This window comes from Giraffa tippelskirchi, chromosome 12 (genome assembly GCF_054371585.1).
Source record: "Giraffa tippelskirchi isolate mGirTip1 chromosome 12, T2T-mGirTip1v1.2.pri, whole genome shotgun sequence".
NCBI classification, from domain to species: Eukaryota; Metazoa; Chordata; class Mammalia; order Artiodactyla; family Giraffidae; genus Giraffa; species Giraffa tippelskirchi.
In genome coordinates, this window is record NC_137286.1 from 60,599,093 (window position 1) to 60,618,469 (window position 19,377).

The 19,377-nt window shown below is 44.1% G+C and overlaps 1 protein-coding gene across 3 annotated transcripts in view; it reads left to right on the top strand.

Annotated features, from left to right (window-relative positions):
• Positions 1-19,377, top strand: part of LRRK1 (leucine rich repeat kinase 1) — a 134,091-nt gene that overhangs the window by 61,740 nt on the left and 52,974 nt on the right. The window lies entirely within an intron of this gene.

Consider the following 19,377-nt stretch of genomic DNA (forward strand, 5'->3'; position numbering starts at 1 on the left):
ATAACCTCAGATATGCAGATGATACCACTCTAGTGGTAGAAAGTGAAGAGGAATTAAAGAGCCTCTTAACGAAGGTGAATGAAAAAGCTGGCTTGAAACCCAGCATTCAAAAATCGAATATCATGGCATCCAGTCCCATCACTTCATGGCAAATAGAAGAGGAAAAAGTAGAAACAGTAACAGACTTTATTTTCTTGGGCTCAAAAATCACTGTGAACATTGACTGCAGCCATGAAATTAAAAGACACTTGCTCCTTGGAAGGAAAGCTATGACAGCTCTAGACAGTGTATTAAAAAGCAGAGACATCAGTTCTGGTTGAAGATGGCAGAGTAGAAGGATGTCTGCTCATCTCCTCCTATAAGAGCAGCAAAATTGCAACCAGCTTTTGAACAACCATCAACAGGAGGACACTGGAACCCACCAAAAAAGATACCCCCTGTCCAAAGACAAAGAAGAAGCCACACCAAGATGGTAGAAGGGGCACAAACATGGTAAAATCAAACCCCATACCCGCTGAACGGGTGATCCACAAACTGGAGAACAATAAAACCAAAGTTCTCCCACTGCTGTAAAGGTTCTAAGCCCCATGTCAGGCTTCCCAGCCTGGGGATCCAACAAAGGGACTGGGAGTCCCTAGGGAATATGACTTTGAAGGCCAGTGGGACTTGACTGCAGGATTTCCATAGAACTGGGGGAAACAAGAGACTCCAGTCTTAGAGGGCAAAATAAAATCTTGCATGCACCCAGACCCAGAAAAAAGGAGAAATGACCCATACAGGAGGCTGGACCAAAACTCCCTGCTGGGGTGCGGTGTCTCCTAGGTCGGGAGGGGTCCACCACAGGGACAAGGGCACTGCAACTGCAGTCCTGGAAGGTCCCCCTTGAAATAAGCCCTCTTGGAGGTCGTCATTAACTCTACCATAGAGTCTGTAGACCCCAGGGCTGGGCCACCAGGCCAAAAAACTAACAGGGATGGTGGTCAACCCCATCCATCAGCAGATAATTGGTTTAAAGTTTTACTGTGCAAGGCCCTACCCACCAGAGCAAGACCTAGTTTTTCCCACCCTGTCCCTCCCATCAAGAAGCCTACAGAAGCCTCTTAGCTTCATCCACCAGAGGGCAGACAGAAGAAACAAGAAGAACCACAGTCCCACAGCAGCTAGAACAAAAACCACATTATAGAAAGTTAATCAGGATGAAATAGCATAGAATTATGTATGTCCCAGATGGAGGGACAATATAACCCACGCCACCCCCAAAGCAATTAACTGAAGTGGAGATATGCAACCTTTCAGACAAAGAATTCAGAATAATGATAGTGAAGGTTATCCAGATCTCAGAAACAGAATGGAGAAGATGCAAGAAGTGTTTACCAAAGACCTAGAAGAGCTAAAGAACAAACAAACAGAGATGAACTAGAAGGAATCAATAGCAGAATAACTGAGGCAGAAGAATGGTTACGTGACCTGGAGGACAGAATGATGGAAATCACTGCCGCAGAACAGACTATAGGAGAAAGAATGAAAGAGAATGAAGACAGCCTTATAGACCTCTGTGAAACTGTAAGTGTTAGTCGCTAAGTTGTGTCCGACTCTTTGCGATCACAAGGACTATAGCCCACCAATAGCTGAAAACTTCCTGAACATGGGAAAGGAAATAGCCAAGTCCAGGAAGCCAAGTCCCAGGAAGGATAAACCCACGGAGAAAAGCACTGAGAAATGGGGTAATCAAGTGACAAAAATTAAAGACGAACATAAAATATTAAAAGCAACAAAGGGAAAATGACAAACAGCATACAAGGGAACTCTCATCAGGTTATCAGTTGATTTCTCAACAGAAACTCTACAAGCCAGAAGGGAATGGCATGATATATTTAAAGTGATGAAAGGGAGGAACCTGCAACCAAGAAAGAGTACCCAGCAAGACTCTCCTTCAGATTTGATGGAGAAATCTAAACTTTTACAGACAAGCAAAATTTAAGAGAATTCAGCAACACCAAACCAACTTTACAACAAATGCTAAAAGAACTTCCCTAGGCAGAAAGCACAAGAGAGGGAAAAGACCTACAGAAAATAAGCCCAGAACAATTAAGAAAATGGCAATAGGTTCACTCATATCGATAATTACCTTAAATGTGAATGAATTAAATGCACTAACCAAAACACATAGAATGGCTGAGCGGATGAAAACGTGCAGGTGTGCACTTCTGCTGACCACATCACTCTCCGTGACTACCACCCCCCCAAATTGCATGTGGTTGTTTTATATTGTTAGGTTAATCATGTTCCCATTATGGCTTGCAGTTATAATTATCTTTTACTTTTTGTTTGGCTATTGATTGTCAAACTGATAAACATCTTTTACTATTGTGATTATGTAACTATTATTCATTAAATACCATTGTATCATGATTGGCCAACAGAAAAGTAATAGAATTTTATATCACCAAAATTACCATTTAATAGAAAAATCTGTAATCTCTTTTAAAAATCCAGATTCATATCAGAATTTTCTTGGAATTTTTTGAAAAATACAAAGGCCCAGGTATTGCTTTTTTCTCCAGAGTGCCAGATATGTTTCTAATGAGGAGCCATGTTTAAAAACAACTGGACTATATGATGATCTTTCATCTAGTTTGTTTCACTTTTTCTATTTCATATTCAGTGCTCTCATTTCATTTAGTTTATGTTTTCCAATTTCTCCATCTCTTCTTTTTTTTACGTTCTTTCTCAAGCCTTTATTAAGCATTGCAAAAAAACTTTTGTATACATATATATAAATTGTATGAATAATATATATATTTTAGGAAACTTATGAATTTTTGCCTAACTAAAAACTTTATGACATTTTGATTCCACTTGTTTGCCTTACTATGACTAAAGTGCCATATTTCTAAGTTAAAATAGATACAGAACAAGCAACAAAGGCTGACTGTATAGCACAGGGAAGTATACTTAATATCTTGTAATAAACCTATAATGGAAAATAATCTCAAAAATATACATGTGTATGTGTGTAACTGAACCACCTTGCTGTCTACCTGAAACATTGTAAGTCAACTATTTTGTTGTTGCTGTTCACTCAGTCGTACCGACTGTGCAACCCCAGAGATTGCAGCACACCAGGCCTCCCTGTCCCCCACCAGGTCCCAGAGTGTGCTCAAACCCATGTCCATTGAGTCAATGATGCCATCCAACGATCTCATCCTCTGCCGTCCCCTTCTCCTCTGCCTTCAGCCTTTCCCAGCATCAGAATCTTTTCCAGAGTCAGCTCTTCATATCAGGTGGCCAAAGTGTTGGAGATTCAGCTTCAGGATCAGTCCTTCCAGTGAATACCCAGGACTGATTTCCTTTAGGATGGACTGGTTGGATCTCCTCACTGTCCAAGGGACTCTCAGGAGTCTTCTCCAGCACCACAACTCAAAAGCTTCAACTCTTCAGCACTCAGCCTTCTTTATGGTCCAACTCTCACATCCATACATGACTAGCTTTGACCATACGGACGTTTGTCAACAAAGTGATGTCTCTGCTTTTTAATACACTAAGTTTATCATAACTTACTTCTAAGGAGCAAGCGTCTTTTAATTTCATGGCTGCAATCAATGTCCTCAATGATTTTGGAGCCCAAGAAAATAAAGTCTGTCATTGTTTCCATTTTTTCCCCATCTATTTGCCATGAAGTGATGGAACCAGATGCCATGATCTTAGTTTTTTTTTAATGTTGAGTTTTAAGCCAGCTTTTTCACTCTCTTCTTTCACCTTCATTAATAGGCTCTTTAGTTCCTCTTCACTTTCTGCCATTAGGGCTTCCCTGATAGCTTAGTTGGTAAAGAATCCACCTGTAATGCAGGACACCCCGGTTCGATTCCTGGGTTGGAAAGATCTGCTGGAGAAGGGATAGGCTACCCACTCCAGTATTCTTGGGCTTCCTTGGTGGCTCAGCCGGTAAAGAATCTGCCTGTAATGCAGGTCACCTGGGTTTGATCCCAGGGCTGGGAAGATCCCCTGGAGAAGGGAAAGGCTACCCACTCCCGTATTCTGGCCTGGAGAATGCCATGGACTGTATAGTCCATGGGGTCACAAACAGTCGGACACGACTAAGTGACTTTCACTTTCACTTCACTTTCATCTGCACATCTGAGGTTATTGATATTTCCTCCGGCAATCTTGATTCCAGCTTGAACTTCATCCAGTGTGGCATTTCGCATGATGTACTCTGCATATAAGTTAAATGTCAACTATATGTCAATAATATATGTATATACACATATATATATGTGTGTATATATGTGTGTGTGTATATATATATATAGAAAGAAAAAAAAAAGAGACATCACTTTGCTTACAAAAGTCTGTATAGTCAAAGCTATGGTTTTTCCAGTAGTCATGTACAGATGTGAAAGTTGGACCATAAGGAAGGCTGAGTGCCAAATAATTGATGCTTTCAAATTATGGTGCTGGAGAAGACTCTTGAGAATCCCTTTGACTACAAGGAAATCAAACCAGTTAGTCCTAAAGGAAATCAACTCTGAATATTCGTTGGAAGGTCTGATGTTGAAGCTGAAACTCCAATACTTTGGCCACCTCATGCGAAGAGCCCACTCATTGGAAAAGACCTCGATGCTGGGAAAGATTGAGGGCAGGAGAAGAAGGGTTTTGCAGAGGATAAAATGGTTAGATAGCATCACTGACTCATTGGACATGATCTTTAGCAAACTGGGAGCTAGTGAGGGACAGAAGAGCCTGGCGTGCTGCAGAGCATGGGGTCACAAAGAGTTAGACACGACTCAGTGACTGAACAACAACATTTCCTTTTTACCTTTTTCTTTTCTGAGTATTTATTTACTTATTTATTTGGCTGCTTAGGGTCTTAGTTGTGACACACGAGATCTTTGATCTTTATTTGTGGCACGTGGGATCTAGTTCCCTGACCAGGAATCAAACCTAGGCCCTCTGCATTGGGAGCTCAGAGTCTTAGCTACTGGACCACCAGGGAAGTCCCTTTTTACCTTTTTCTAATCATTTCTGGTTTCTGAGTTTTCTAGAGAACACTGATATTCTGTTTTCCATACCTTCTTACCTCTCTGTACCTTGGCTGGTCTAAGTTATAAACAGAGATAATTATAGTAGTATCTACCTTTGAAGCCAGCTGTGCACTTAACCCAACGTCTCAATAAATGTTAAACATCAGCTTCATGTTGCAAAAGGAAATAATGTCATCTAACCCTTACATGTGTATAGTGTTTAGTGTTTTTTCCAGCACTTTCTTATCATATTTGAACCATATAACACTTCAGTAAGAGCTGCAAGGAATAGAATTTGTTTACCAGATGAAAATATTGAGGTTGAAAGACATTCTGTTACTTGTCTGAGAACAGAAAATATTAAACAGTGATGCTGAGACCAGAATCTGAATCTTTGTAACTTGGGGATTTTCTCATTTCATGATCCTTGCAGTGTACCCCCCAGGTCTTTCATGTAGATCAGTGGTTCTCACACTTTTCTGTAATTGGAGTCCCTGGTGGCTTTTAAAAATCACAATGTGCAGGCCACACTGTACACTACCTAAATCCGAATCTGTAGGACGGAACCTGAATCAGTAGTGTTTTAGAAAGTTCCCAAGTGATTCTAACCTGTACTTGGTGAGTTTCATTTTCTTGGTTTAAGGTTAAAAGCAGAAACGGTTGAGATCTGTGTCTGTGATCTTGTCAACCAGTAATTCCTGCTAATTTGCCAGGGTAGGGATAGAGCATGCACGTGATTATTGGATTCTGTAAGTGAGAAAGCAAAGACAAGACGCAGTTGCTTTTCTTCTCCTTGGCTCTCTTGGATAGAATCGGAAGAGAAAATGAAGTTACAGTGCAGCCTGAGTCATAAGGACTCTGTGGGCTTCCCCAAAGAGGGTGGTGTTTTTTTTATGATTATTATTCAAGTGAATTTCACACTCAAGCGCCTTGCATTAGGCGCATCTGGCTGCTCGGATCGCTGACCTGTGACAGCACCTTCCTTTTGTGCTGCCAGCAGAAGGAGGGGGTTAGCGCGGGGCGGTCCAGCATTGGGAACGATGACTCAGGAACCAGAGGTGAGTGCTCTGACCTTCCCAGGTGTGCAGTGGGATTGAACTGGCATTTGGGGTTTAGAATATTGGACTAAGGCCGGCATCAAAAGGGTACTTGGCTGCCGTGTGCACACAGCCTGGTAGCTCCCTGTCCTCCTGGCGTTCATGGCAGCGACCTTGCTAAAGCAGCATCTTGTTTTCTTCTGTGTCTGTGCTGTGCTTTCCCCACCAGCCAGTTGGTATTTTTTAATGGAACTGCTGCCTCTGTGGAAGCCATGGCCAGTTGAGGTTCCCCACGCCTCTGTGTCAGGCCCAGCCTAGTTCTCATTCTGCCAGAATCTGTCTCTGCTGGCAACCAGGAATGGCTAAGAAGCCCACGTTGATTTTCCACTGTCAGCGGGCAGTTAGGTTTTGATGGTGTTTGGAAAGGAAAGTCTGAGAGCCTGCATCACATGGTCTGGATGCATTTTTCAAAGAGCAAAAGCGAAGCCAAGTCAGACCTGACCAAAATCATTCCTAGCTCTGGCTCCCGGGTGCCCCTCTGGAAAGTCGCCCAAACCCTTGCCTGGATGTTTAATGAGTTGGCCGGTGTTTGTGGTGACCATCCTGTCAGCGTTTGCTTTGTTGCCATGAGAAATAACACTTTGGTGTTGGCATGGCCAGAAAGAAACAAATGCCAAGAGACCAAGGCAGGGCCTGGGCTAGGCGCAGTATTGGTCCCATTCAGCAGTGAGAAGGCTGGGCTGGAGGGCTTGCTGGGCTGGTCTGAGTGCTGGAGTTAAGTGGATTAGAACTGAAATTGATTTTGAAACTACCCAATTGGGAACTTATTAATTTTCTCTAGAAGTCTCTAATGATGTCAAGCTTGTTTTAGAAAAGGCAGAGGAACCAGAGATCAAATTGCCAACATCCGCTGGATCACCGAAAAAGCAGGAGAGTTCCAGAAAAACATCTATTTCTGCTTTGTTGACTATGCCAAAACCTTTGACTGTGTGAATCACAATAAACTGTGGAAAATTCTTAAAGAGATGGGAATAACTGACCACCTGACCTGCCTCTGGAGAAACCTGTATACAGGTCAGGAAGCAACAGTTAGAACTGGACATGGAACAACAGACTGGTTCCAAATAGGAAAAGGAGTACATCAAGGCTGTATATTGTCACCCTGCTTATTTAACTTATATGCAGAATACATCATGAGAAACGCTGGCCTGGATGAAGCACAAGCTGGAATCAAGATTGCTGGGAGAAATATCAATAACCTCAGATATGCAGATGACACCACCCTTATGGCAGAAAGTGAAGAAGAACTAAAGAGCCTCTTGATGAAAGTGAAAGAGGAAAGTGAAAAAGTTGGCGTAAAGGTCAACATTCAGAAAACTAAGATCATGGCATCCGGTCCCATCACTTCATGGCAAATAGATGGGGAAACAATGGAAACAGTGTCAGACTTTATTTTTCTGGGCTCTAAAATCACTGCAGATGGTGATTACAGCCATGAAATTAAAAGACGCTTACTCCTTGGAAGGAAAGTTGTGACCAACCTAGACAGCATATTAAAAAGCAGAGACATTACTTTGCCAACAAAGGTCCATCTCGTCAAGGCTATGGTTTTTCCAGTGGTCATGTATGGATGTGAGAGTTGGACTATAAAGAAAGCTGAGCGCAGAAGAATTGATGCTTTTGAACTGTGGTGTTGGAGAAGACTCTTGAGAGTCCCTTGGACTGCAAGAAGATCCAACCAGTCCATCCTAGGGGAGATCAGTCCTAGGTGTTCATTGGAAGGACTGATGTTGAAGCTGAAACTCCAATACTTTGGCCACCTGATGCTAAGAGCTGACTCATTGGAAAAGACCCTGATGCTGGGAAAGATTGAGGGCAGGAGGAGAAGGCGACGACAGAGGATGAGATGGTTGGATGGCATCACCGACTCAATGGATGTGGGTTTGGGTGGACTCCGGGAGTTGGTGATGGACAGGGAGGCCTGGCGTGCTGCGGTTCATGGGGTCGCAAAGAGTCGGACACGACTGAGCAGCTGAACTGAACTGAATGATGTCAAATCTGATAGTGAACCTAGAGAGGATCATTCATTACACCTACTACACTGTTACCATTACTGGTGGCACTTTGGATCGGCTCTGGCATATGATGCACCCTGCACATTTCTGGTGACCGGCCGTCCAGATGCTGGTGTCTGTGCCTGAGCACAAAGGGCCTGGCTGCACTCAGGGGCTGAGGCCGCCCTTCTCAGGCATCAGGGTGGTCTGGAGGGTCCGAGGACGCACACGCGGGCGCTTGGAGGGGCACCCCTGCAGGAGGGCTGGCTGCTCAGCTCTGCTTGGGCAGCCGTGAGCAGCTGACCGAGGGCTGCTGGCGCCAGGGGAGGTAAGGCTTCTGGGGTGCATCCCTGCCCCAGTTAGGCCTGGGGTTTAGTATCAGAGTCTTATTCAGAACTGCGAGCTCTCCAGGGCATCTCTGCATCTGCACCGCGCGCCTTTGCAGCTCCTCACAGCCTCCTCGGGCGGGCAGTGTGGCCCGCGTTGGTGCGCAGCCACGCAGCGGAGGCCTGAATGCGCGCGGTTCTGCGTCTTCACCACTGGCTTGTGTGAGGGGAGCCCTCACCTGCCCTGGGAGAGTTATTAAATATGAGATCAAACTCAGAACGGTCATGGGCCGCTGTCGTCAGCTCCGCTGTTCCGTGCCCTGGGAGTCAGCCGATGGTCCTGCACGGGTCTGTTCCCTCCAGTTCCCGCATGCCACGGCTTTCTCCACCCTCAGGCCCTGTTCACATGCTCTCCCTACGGAATAAACTCGCCACTGCGATGCGGTCCCCACAGTGAGTGCTTCCTAGAATTTGAGAACAGACCGTGAGGGTCACACAGGAGAACAGGTGAGCCAGGGAACTGTGTGACCTTCCAGGCAGGCGTTCATGGTGGGCTGTCCGGTTAGATCGTCAAACATGACGCAAAGCAGCGGTTATACAAACCGCTTGCATTTAATTTACAATGGAGAAAATGATCCATAGAGATAGAGAAACGCTATTATTTGGAATATGCGACAAACTAGAAAACCCAATAAGGAAAGGATAAGAGAAGAAAAGAAAACATGATCCAATGTCATTGAAACTATTGGATATCAGCAGTGTTGTTCAGTCCCTAAGTTGTGTCCAACTCTTAAACTATTGGATATCAGCAGTGTTGTTCAGTCCCTAAGTCGTGTCCAACTCTTAAACTATTGGCTATCAGCAGTGTTGTTCAGTCCCTAAGTCGTGTCCAACTCCTTGCAACCCCATGGACTGCAGCCCGCCAGGCCTCCTTGTCCTTCACCAACTCCCGGGGTTTGCTAAAACCCATGTCCATTGAGTTGGTGATGCCATCCAGCCGTCTCACCCTCTGTTGCCCCCTTCTCCTCCTGCCCTCAATCTTTCTCAGCATAGTGTCTCTTCACATCAGGTGGCCATAGACAAGTACATTCATAATTATGCAAATTAATTCCAAACAGATTAAAGTTAAGCATTGGAAACTTGTTACAATATATTTTAAAAGCACATTTTTTCCGGTTATAAAAGAAAATGATTACATTTCAAAACTTCAAAGATATGTCAAGATGTATAGTCACAAATAAGATAAATGATATATAAAATTAATTATAGTAAAATATAGTTTTATAGTATACTAATATAGTAAAATATAATTTTTAAAGAAATATTAAAAAGAAAAACATTAGAAGATACATGAGAAAAAAGAACTGTGACAGCAACTGAAATAAAAAAAAATAATTGATGCAAGTATATGTCAACTGACAATTGAGTTTAATTCAGTCAGTGTTTGTAGATCACCTACTAGATGCCTGGTACTCTGCAGTGCCCAAGCCAGAGCCATGGTCATATTGCTTACAAATGGCCTTGGGTAAGAAGTTCAGAGAAACGAATGGTTAATTTACATAAGAGAAAACACAGATAGTAAATCATGGCATGGAAACACATACAACTTTATTGGAAACTACAGAAATAAAGATTAAAATAACTTGACAATGCTGTTACCTACCTGTTAAACTCACAAAAATAAATATGAATGCTGCGCGAGACACTTGGCAGCGTCAAAGAGAAAGGGACACCAAAGCCTCGCTGCTGGCGATATAAATTGGTTCCATATGTGTGGGAAGTAATTGGCATCATGTGACATGAGCTATAAAGTGCTTTTCTCCCAGAGAACAGCTCTGAATTTGGTATTTCCTTTCTGAAAGATACCTCTAGGACATGACTCAAAAGGAAAAAAAGAAAAGTAATTGCCACAACTGCACTGCCCAAAGCACAGCTATTTAAGAGAAAACCCCCACAACCCAGCAGCAGGGGAACCGCACAGCCCGTACTTTACCCAAAAGTGGACGCTGCCCAGCAGGGACACATGGGCCGGCCTGCCCGCGCTCAGCACAGCGCCGCCCCGCCAGCTCGCCACACCTCAGCCCCGGGCCCCGGAAGGCCTCCCCTAGCCCACAGGCCAGGTCACATCCCTCTTCCGTCTCCTAGAGCTCCCTGCCATTTTATTCGTAGCACTTAAAGTTTGGGGTTGTCTGTTCAGGTGATATTCTTGTTTAATGTCAATTCCCCCATTTAACTGGAAGCTTCTCCAAAGCAAGAATTTGTCCTGTTTTGCTCACCCTGTATTTGCCCCTCAGCATAGGGCCTGGAACGGGATGAGTAGATGGTTGCTTAGGTGGCTGGATGGAACATAGGTGGGTGGGTGGGTGGATGGGTGGGCTACCTGGATGGATGCATGGATGGAGAGGTGAAAAGATGGATGGATAAATTTTTACACATATAGTAACCTTCTGTTTACATAGGACTTCATGGCTAACAAAGTACTTTGCAAAACATTCTACTTTAATCATCTATACAAATCTATGAGGCAGAAATTGTTGTCTTTATTTAAAAATTGAGGAAACAGAGTTCTCTCAAACAGTAACTTGACTGGGGTAGTAATTGCAGAGATAGTATTTTTATTTCCTGCTTTTTTTCTTTCTCTCAAATTGCTATTGGCAAAATTCTTAAGTTGGAAGGAAGACTTTTTGGTAAATTTCCTATTTTTAAAAGGAATGACTGAAATACTACAGGGAAAAAAAGCACAGTGTTGATTTAAAAGCAGGCCTTGTTTACCTATTTTTAAGAACTTTAGTGAAGAAAAAGTGATGAATTTTAATATGTTTTGGCATTTAGATGCTTCAAAGAGGGCCCCTTTTCTTAACAAAATGTGCTGATGGTTTTCCAGAAGTTACCACTGTGCTCTTTTCTTGGTATAGATCCTGCTTGGTTGGAGAACTGAAACCTTTGAGTTCAGTTGTTGATTTCCATTAGAGAAAATTTTGTTACAGTGTTTGCATCCGTGTGTGTACATGTAGTTGACTTAGAATTTTAATGGCTCTTGCAGAGTAATTGGTTTTACTCACAAAATGAAGTGAGTCTTCTGTTAAGGAACCATGTATGTAACACAGAGACAATTTGTTCTTTGAAAGATTGGATTGAAAAAGAACTGTATTGAATTAGGAGCCTTTGGAGAGTGATCCTTTAGTTATTTTCCTTGTTTGTCTCACATACATTATTTAGTTTTTCTCTTACTATGTCACTTTGAGAACTTTTTATTTTGAAAGTAAATCTTGCATTTCAATATCATTATTTGGTTTTTTAGTTCTGGCTGAGGACATCTCCCATAACTTAAACATTATTTTCCAGTGGTTGATAGATTGTCATTTTTATTCTTAAGGTACTTTTATTTTTAATTTAGTCAATTGATTATCAATTTTATTATTTTCAAATTATTCTAAAATTGGTTTTATTTAGCAACTTCCTTGTTTTTATTTCATTTTGGTTTTTCTATTTTTTGTCTAATTTCATTTCCCCACTTTCTTTTAGCTTTCCATTCTAAGCAGGGCAGAGCTAGTTTATGATACTTTACTTTTTCCCTTTGGTAACTGTTATCAGAGTTTTTGTCCTCATTACTTGTGATGCTTTTGTTGGTCTAAAAATATATTCTACTCTTGTGAATTGGTTTTTCTCTCCTGTGGTGGTAGTGGTGTTAGTTGTTCAGTCGTGTCCAGCTCTTTGCAATCCCATGAACTGTAGCCCACCAGGCTCCTCTGTCCATGGGATTCTCCAGGCAAGAATACTGGAGTGGGTTGCCATTCCCTTATTCAGGGGGTCTTCCTGACCCAGGGATGGAACCCGGGTCTCCTGCTTTGCAGGCAGATTCTTTACCATCTGAGCCACCAGGGAAGCTGTTTTCTCTCCTACCCAACATTATTTGAAAGGATATTTTTAGTGTCCAAATAATTGGATACCTTTCAATTCTGCTTTCGTCGTTGATTTCTACCTTTACTTTGCCTTTGTCCAAGGATAAGATATGCGGGAAGCTTGCCTTTTCCCTTTTTTCCTTTTATTTTTGTTTCTGACTCAGAATGCAATCAATTTATGTGAAATTCATACTGATTTGAAAACAGAGTTTGTTCTCCTGGCCCCTACTCCCATTCTTATTATAATGTGTAGTTTTATAATTCTCCATTCATTTTTTTGCATATAAGACCTATCATATTCTGCTAATGTTTTCCTAAAATTTTCATGAGTTTGTTTTTTATGAATTTGTCCTGGGTTGGAACCCAAAGATTTAGCGTGGTGTATTTTGCGGCTTCATCATCATTGAGGCACCTTGATTATCCCTCCTAATGCCTTTGAAACCGTGTCAGCTGTTTCATGACCATGTGGCTGGACACGGGGTCGGTGGGAAGGGAGCAGACGGAACATCCGGCTCCTGATATGGATTGTGACCCTGGTTGTCTCACCTTCAGACAGACTGCCTCACTGAGGCTGTCTGTGCAGATTGTGCCTGAGCTTATAGGGTCACTGTGAGCATCATTTGAAAAAGTTCTGTGTATGCCTTGCAAAGAGTTACCAGGAAGGTATTATCATGCCGTCACAGCTCAACTTCCAGAAGGTTCTCCTGCAGAGTTCAGGTTTGAGTGTGCCCTGGGAGGCAACAGACTGTTCCGTATTGACTGTTTAAAATGCCACTGTAGTTCTGTTTCCAAGTTATTTTTGTGCTTACATTTCACACTGATCTGGCTTACTTGGTTATGTTTCCCCTTTTTTTTCCTTTGTCTGAAATTATATTGGCAGCTAACCACCACTAATTCTGACATTTGCAATATTTTTAGCAGGCAGGTTTTTGTCAGAACTAATTTCATTGTTTCTCTCTAAGTCATTTAATTTAATAATTGAGTCATTTAATTGATCTTTCTTCTGAGTTTAGAAGGAAGGCTATCCTCCCCTTTCTCTTTTCCTCTCCTTTCCCTTACTCCCTTTATTTCCTCAGGTCATTTTCAAAATTCTCCTTTTTCATCATAGAGGCCTCCTAGGCTTTTCCCTAAATTAATAGCTGGTTTCACTGTCCTTTCCCTACATTTTTATTGTGTTTCTAATCTGCTTATCTCAAGAGGCATCCCTGTGGCTTTCAAGAATCTCTGCTTATTTCATTTCCTTTCTTAATCTGTGGGCTTTTGTTGATGGAATGTTCCAGATTCTCAGGTCTTGACTTCTCTGTGGTCACTTAACTTGTTAACCATCTGTATCAGCGCCACTGTAACAAAGTAACAAACACCAGCTGCCTTAGAATAACAGGAGTGTGTTGTCCTGAGTTCTGTAGGCTGCACACCTGACTCAGGGTGTTGACAGGGCCTGTGCTCCTTGTCACGGCTCCAGCGGAAGACCCTTCCCTGCCACTTCCTAGCATCCAGTGGCTACTGGCAGTCCTCGGTGGCCCTTGGCTTGTAGACCCATCACTCCAGTCACATGCCATGCCCCACCCTGACTTCTCACGGTCCTTTCTCTGCACGTGTCCACCTCTGTGGCTCACCTCCCCTTTCCATAAGGACACCAGTCACACTAGGGCCCACTTCTGCAGTCACTGACGTCACTCGGGGGGCTTAGGATTTGTCTTCAGATTCTGCAGCTGACTCTGCTGCCCTGAGCACCTTCATTCTTATAATTCTTTTGGCTTGTTCTTCAGACCTTTTAGTGAGTCTGTTCCTTTCCAGTTACACCCATTGGATTTGCACTCCTTCAGCCGTCTGGTGCCCTGACTACTCCTTCACAGGTCAGAAGGTAGTTCTTGTCTTACTGGCTGTTTCAACAAAGAACCACCACCCAGGAACATGCCTACTCACAAAAAGGAAGTCTTGGGTCCTATGTAGTCCAAGGGTCCATGAATACATTTTAGAACATTCTCTACATTTCTCCCCATTTTAACTCACGTGTCGTGGCTGAAAAGGCTAATTGCACTGACTGCCTTTTTTGTGTCATGCTTTGCTGTCGTTGAGTTCCCGTCTGTCCCCTCAAGGGACAGTGAGATGAGGAGAAGGGATGCAGATTCTGCTTCGTGTGTTCCACGGAGACCTAAGAAGGAGGCAGCATTGGAGCTTGCTCTGGTGGGGCTGTGCTCAAGATTACAGAGGCACGTCCTCCCAGCGCTGAAGCAGAGAACCCTTCTCTGTGTCCGCTCAGGGCCCAGTTGCCAGCCCCTCAGCTCTTTAGGTTAAAGCCAGCCTAAAAGCATTGTCAATTTCAGCCCTTCGTAAACGATTATATTCTTCAACCATAAGGGTTGCGCCAACATAAAAGCATGAAAGAGGTCACGCTGTCATTCAGGGGCTCAATCTCTGTGATATTTACCTATGGAAGCTTCAGGCAGTGGGGTATAAAGGCAGGCAATTGCCTTCCTGGACCACAGCTTCCGTCACAGGACAAGAAGACCTTCTTATGCAGCGGTCCTCCCAAACATCACTCTCTATACTGAGCCTGGTGTCCCGGTCTTCCCTAAACTGGTAGTAGTCACCATCACTGCCTTGGAAAACGAGTTTCTTAAGTCACCTCCATTGCCTTCTAGGAGATCAGGATTGATCTTTGATCAATCTTTGATCATCTTTCTTTGATCCAGGATTGAAAGGACTCATGTTTAAGAACCAACATAGCACGTTGTCTGTCTGTTTCTTCCAGGGTGATGTGGCCTCACCATGACGCCGTTGAATTTGGGGATCTCTATAGCTGGCTATCTTTGATTTTGCAGTTCAGCGTGCATGGATTTAATTATACATTTGCTAGGTTGTCTTCCTCAGAACCTGGTTTATTGTGGTCCTGCCTGCACTAAACACAAATAAGTAATGAGGACTTGCCCAGCCAGGTTTCTCTGCTTCCTTTTTACTTCCTTCTTCCTCACTGCCGCTTTGGAAATACTTGCACAGCCCGTAATGTTTGTGCACCAAAAGGAAAGGAACTTTTGTAAGTGAAAGTTCTCAGACTAATCCAAGACCAGGCAGAAACCTTACATGTTTTTCCAACCACCATCCAGCCCAGGAGTCTCCTCACAGCCATGTCTGAATTTTGAGTGTGTTATCATGTTTTCAGACTTCTGCTTTTTACTACTTCTCTCAGGGCTGGAGCTTGAGTTTCACAGATTTCAACCCTGCAGAAACTCTGGTGGGCGTTAGACCTACAAAAAGCTCAATTTTAGGAACTGGCAGTATCTGCTTCCTCCCCTTCCTCATATCTGGGGTGCTGAGTGCCACACAGAGCCACTCACTTCTTACTGATGATACTTCTGATATATAGCGCCCCCAAAGACGCAGAGAGGCTTCCCCGTGGGTGTTCTTTCCTGGCTTTGTGGTTGACTTCATGTGCTGTTAGTCCATGAAAACCAACAAACCCGTGAGTTAGGATGTCTAGATGCATGGTCAGTACACACAGCTCTTCCTTTGCGCCATAACCAACCTGGGCCTTGGTTCCATCTGCAGCATCCGGATCTTCAACCCCAGTGCCTGGCAGGCTGGCCTGCCCTTGGCAGTGCTCAAGTAAATGCTGACTCTGAGGCAGGATGGCATCCTTGTTGCATAACTGGGGGCCATAAGGCAGACCCTCGCTGAAGGTGGCCCTTTCCCCAGGACTTGCAGATTTAGGCGGCTTTAGATGACTCCAAGGACGAGGGCTCTGAACTCCAGGAGAGAGAAAACAGACCAGGCAGCACCCCGTCCCCTTTGCCATGGTGGCAGGACAAAGTGCAAAGGCAGAGGCCAGACCACCTGCAGAATCTGGGATCCCTCAGCAGCCTTGTGAAACCCATGATCAAAAGCGACCTCTCTCACCTGTAAACTTCTGCAAGGCTCTCTTGGCTCCAGGCCCACCACCCTTGTGTTTCCAACAGCTCCAGAGCACGCTGGTGGCCCTTTGGCAGGTCGGTCAGTCGGCCAGGGGTCCGTGACCCCTTGGCTCCAGAGCCTTTCTGTGAACTCTAGTGTTGGGTTCACTTTCTGAGCCCTGTGGTTCATTGATGAACAGGCAGGTTCTGGTGCCAAGAATACACAGAACTATACAAAAAAGATCTTCATGACCTAGATAATCACGATGGTGTGGTCACTCACCTAGAGCCAGACAGCCTGGAATGCGAACTCAAGTGGACCTTAGGAAGCATCACTACGAACAAATCTAGTGGAGGTAATGGAATTCCAGTTGAGCTATTTCACATCCTAAAAGATGATGCTGTCAAAGTACAGCACTCAATATGCCAGCAAATTTGGAAAACTCAGCCGTGGCCACAGGACTGGAAAACGTCAGCTTTCATTCCAATCCCAAAGAAAGGCAGTGACAAAGAATGCTCAAACTACCACACAATTGCACTCATCTCACACACTAGCAAAGTAATGCTCAAAATTCTCCAAGCGAGGCTTCAACAGTATGTGAACCATGAACTTCCAGATGTTCAAGCTGGATTTAGAAAAGGCAGAGGAACCAGAGATCAAGTTGCCAACATCTGTTGGATCATCAAAAAACCAAGAGAGTTCTGGAAAAAACACCTACTTCTGCTTTATTGACTACGCCAAAGCCTTTGACTATGTGGATCACAACAAACTGTGAAAAATTCTTAAAGAGATCAGAGTACCAAACCATGTTATCTGCCTCCTGAGAAATCTGTATGCAAGTCAAGAAGCAACAGTTAGAACTGGACGTGGAACAACAGACTGGTTCTAAATCGGGAAAGGAGTACGTCAAGGGTGTATATTGTCACACTGCTTATTTAACTTATATGCAGAATACATCATGAGAAATGCCAGACTGGATGAAGCACAACCTGGAATCAAGATTGCAGGCAGGGTGCTCAGGGCTGGTGCACCAGGATGACCCAGAGGGATGGGATGGGGAGGGAGGTGGAAGGGGGGTTCTGGAAGGGGAAAACATGTACACCCATGGTGGATTCATGTCAACGTATGGCAAAACAAATACAATATTGTAAAGTTAAAAAATAGAAAATAAACTAATAAAAAAAAAAGATTGCAGAGAGAAATATCAGTAACCTCAGATATGCAGATGACACCACCCTTATGGCAGAAAGCGAAGAACTAAACAGCCTCTTGATGAAAGTGAAAGAGAAGAGTGAAAAAGCTGGCTTAAAACTCAACATTCAAAAAACTAAAATCATGGCATATGGTCCCATCACTTCATGGCAAATAGATGGGGAAATAATGGAAACAGTGAGAGACTTTATTTGGGGGGTCTCCAAAATCACTGTAGATGGTGATTGCAGCCATGAAATTAAATGACGCTTGCCCCTTGTAAGAAAAGCTATGACCAACCTAGACAGCATAATAAGAACCAGAGACATTACTTTGCCGACAAAGGTCCGTCTAGTCAAAGCTATGGTTTTTCCAGTGGTCATGTATGGATGTGAGAGTTGGACTATAAACAAAGCTGAGCGCCGAAGAATTGATGCTTTTGAACTGTGGTGTTGGAGAAGACTCCTGAGAGTCCGTTGGACAGCAAGGAGATTCAACCAGTCCATCCTAAAGGAAATCCGACCTGAATATTCTTCGGAAGGACTGATATTGAAGCTGAAACTCCAATACTTGGCCACCTGATGTGAAGAACTGACTCACTGGAAACACCCCGATTCTGGGAAAGATTGAAAGCGGGAGGAGAAGAGGGAATGACAGAGGATGAGACTGTTGGATGGCATCACCAACTTGATGGATATGAGCTTGAGTTAGCTCCAGGAGTTGGTGATGGACAGGGAAGCCTGGTGTGCTGCAGTCTGTGGGTCACAAAGAGTTGGACACAACTGACCAACTGAACTGAACTGAGTTTCTGGGCTTTAGTTGGAAGTTGTCCTTTAGTCTTGAATCCTCAGTTCTAGGAGTTGGCCCATTGCCCAGTTTCTTATACCTTCTACCTAGAACAAATTATTAACCCCACAAGCCATCTGCCAAAAGGAACCCAGAGGGTGGGCAGAGGTCTTGGGAGAAACAGTGTGCCAGAAATCTGGAGAGTGTTTGGGGCAGATTGTGGAGGTGCGGGGCTGTCCGGGTGGGAGTTGAGGTCTTCCCTGCAGACAGACTGCAGTGGGGGGAGGCTGCGGGGTTTGTGCAGACCTTGGGCGGGAGTTGAGGTATTCTCTGCAGACAGACTGCAGTGAGGGGAGGCTGTGGGGTTTGAGCAGATCTTGATAGTTTAGAGTGGTGGATCTGGCTAGAGGGGTAGTAGATGGATTGTTGGTCCTGGAGGCTTGACTCTTTTCAGCACACAAACATTTCTTGAGGGTCTGCTGCACGCTAGGCACAGTGCTGAGCTTCAGAGGTGGTCACACGAGGTCTAGCACTGGAGATGCATGCAGTCCAGGTTCTGGAAGGCCACACTGCCTCCTGGGGCAGAGGAGATGGAGACGACCCTTGGGCTGACTTAACGCAGCATGGAATCCACGGGCAGTTTCCTCAAAAGGGAGTTGAGCCTGACAGTGCCTGAAAAAGTGCTCACCTCCACTCAGCTTGCCTACAGCCCCACATGGGGTGAGTTAGGCAAACACAGGGCTTGAGTGCCCGAGGCAGAGTCTCTGCTCCTCATGCAGGTCTAGGCTGCAGAGATGCAGGAGGAAGATTGCCATTGTTGGGACACAACGTCTCAGCTGGTTCCCCAAGGATGTCTAACTGATTTGTGTTGTAATTGTTTCATGTCACCATAGCAACCTGAGTTATGCCTGTTGTTTTATTTATTTTTGATGGCCCTTACAGAGTTTTATTTATAAAACTTTAAGTCGACACCTAAGGTTTGTTATTTAAAAGCAAACCCAATCTCCTTTTCATTTTGCATTTGACCGCCATATCAGTTCAGGTGACCTGAATGGCCATACAGGGCCGTTCAGAGTGGAGAGAGTCAGACTGCAATCTGGACACCTTGGATCAACATTGGATGCTGAAACCACGGGATGAACTGATGTAGGAACAGAAAACATTCA